This window comes from Rhagoletis pomonella, unplaced genomic scaffold (genome assembly GCF_013731165.1).
Source record: "Rhagoletis pomonella isolate Grant_MI unplaced genomic scaffold, Rhpom_1.0 Rhpom_scaffold_00002, whole genome shotgun sequence".
NCBI classification, from domain to species: domain Eukaryota; kingdom Metazoa; phylum Arthropoda; class Insecta; order Diptera; family Tephritidae; genus Rhagoletis; species Rhagoletis pomonella.
In genome coordinates, this window is record NW_023458556.1 from 87,230,153 (window position 1) to 87,232,079 (window position 1,927).

Here is a 1,927-nt window from a genome sequence, read left to right on the forward strand (position 1 = left end):
CCCTGCTGAAGTCTAGAAAAAAGAAGTCTGATGAGGAGATGTGGTGACCTCCGAAATAGCTGCTATAACTTCTACCGCTTAGACTTTGTTGCTTTTTCAATTTTTCCTAATAAACAATCGTGGTACAAAGCTCAGTAAAAATATTAAAAAAAGAAAAGGGCGTAAGTTAACATTAGCTGGCCAAAGATTCGGTGAAAGCAATTTGTCTTAAAAAGCATTAGAGACGCCAGGCTTGAAATTAACTTCTTTCGAGTAACTGGCGGAGTTTGTTGTTTTATTAAAGTGTAGAATAACAGATGCTTTCTCTCTATACCAGCATACTTAACAACATAGTCAATTATGTTATCCGCAGTGACAGAAGGTAATAATGATGAAAGAAGTAGCCACTTTTCACGATTCACCACTTGCAGATATGAATCTTCGCTAAGTCCAACTACCCTGAGCTTTTTGCGATGATGTCAAGACAATAAAAAAATACGTATTAGTTGTCAAAAATTATGATAATTGTCCCCGCGACGCAGGCGTCCTGACAATAGTTACGACAATTCATTTCGGACGTGAACGTTGTATTATAATATGCATTTCGCGCGAGCTATTTAAACTAAAAAATAATAAACAGAGAAAAATTTACATACACATCAGCGTTTTTCAGTTATTATAGTTCTTTTGTTATGAATTTCTCTTTGCTTTCTTCCACAAGACGTCGAAATTATTAGTTGTGATCCCGTACGAGTCCGGACTATTTAGTCAGATTTTACTGGAAATCGATCCCGTACTAGGTTCTCTGACTATTGAGAGGACAAAAAAAGAGCAAATATGGTTCTCTCTCTGTCAGAAGTTACCAGTTTTAGTCCGAGAATTTTTTGCTGGTAAATTCTTGTAAATGTGTCAAACGATCAGCTGTAGTGTGTTTGGCAACCAAATTGTAAACAAAAGAAAAGTGCACTCTGCTAATTCATGTTGAAAAGTATTTAATTACTTGTTTAAGTGGACTGTAATGAATCTGAAAGTATTTTTGATTATTTACATGTGTGAGCTGAGTGTGTTTACATACAAAATAAGCAAAAATTTACAACCAAAATTTGGAGGTTATGTTGAAGTTGACAGAGTTTACCATTTTTTACTAGAAAGCCATCCCGTACTTTTCAATGTTACTCTCTCGCTCTGAGCGAATTTTTATTTTTTGACAGTTTTACAAGTTTTAGTCCGAGGAATACGGGATTGCACCTATTGTCTGCATACGTCAAATCATTGTCCGATTTACTGTCTTGAAAATAATCAAGACAGTGCTTGAGACAATTGCAAAAGTATGCATATATTAGTGAAAAAGTGTGCATGTTCTGCTATTGTCATGACAGTATTGTCCGGTGTAAGCCCTAAGTAATATTTTTTAATGCGCCCCATACTTTTTTATCGTTCAACATATGTTCTATGATAATATCCGTAGTCAGGTCCTCTTGAGTGAATGTATATAATCTCTCTCTTTCAAGTGAAAACGATGGGCAATCGAAAAGTATGGCTGCATTACAAAACGTCAAAATACTAAGCATCAGCCTCTTATTTCCAAACTTCAGCATATTGTAATGTAAAATGTGCGCATCCACGGTTAGATGCTAGTATTCAATTAGGTTGCGCAAGTAAGACTTTTTCTTCTAGTGCGGTTTAGAAATAAAAGAGGCACATTTTCACATGTACTATATGTCATCGAGTCATTGTGACCATAATAGTGCAGGTACTGTCGAAAGCAGCCGTGGCCACTAAGTAATTGAGTCATACATATAACGTCGTTTAAAGTACAAAACCGAGTATCGTCATTCTGCAAACCCGCGTAACTGACACTTATTGCCAAAAATTGGATTTGCTCACGCAAGCTCTTTGCTCAATCCTTGTCCATTCGTCCTGAAATATACTGGCCAGAAATGCGAAC